General features: G+C 51.6%; 1 protein-coding gene across 2 annotated transcripts in view; it reads left to right on the plus strand.

Annotated features, from left to right (window-relative positions):
• FGGY (FGGY carbohydrate kinase domain containing) overlaps positions 1-254 on the plus strand; it is a 412,679-nt gene that overhangs the window by 202,559 nt on the left and 209,866 nt on the right. The window lies entirely within an intron of this gene.

A 254-nucleotide genomic window follows, 5' to 3' on the forward strand; every position in this document is an offset into this window, starting at 1 on the left:
CGCTCCACCTGCAGAAGTCCTGCAGCACCTCGGCGCATCCCTGGAACTCCATGGAACAATTAACAAGTGGTAGGAATCTTAGCACTGAGCAAATGGCACGCATTCAGAATCTTGGACCCTTGGAGCTCAGAGGGATCTTAGCATATATAGAGGTCCAGCCCTACCCTTCTTACAGTGCAGAAATACTTATGATAAATTCCTTGGCTGGGGTGGGTGGAGGGCATGACTCAGCCCCTGCTGAACACCTGGGAACA

The sequence above is a fragment of the Lipotes vexillifer genome, unplaced genomic scaffold (assembly GCF_000442215.2).
Source record: "Lipotes vexillifer unplaced genomic scaffold, Lipotes_vexillifer_v1.1 scaffold54, whole genome shotgun sequence".
Taxonomy (NCBI): domain Eukaryota; kingdom Metazoa; phylum Chordata; class Mammalia; order Artiodactyla; family Lipotidae; genus Lipotes; species Lipotes vexillifer.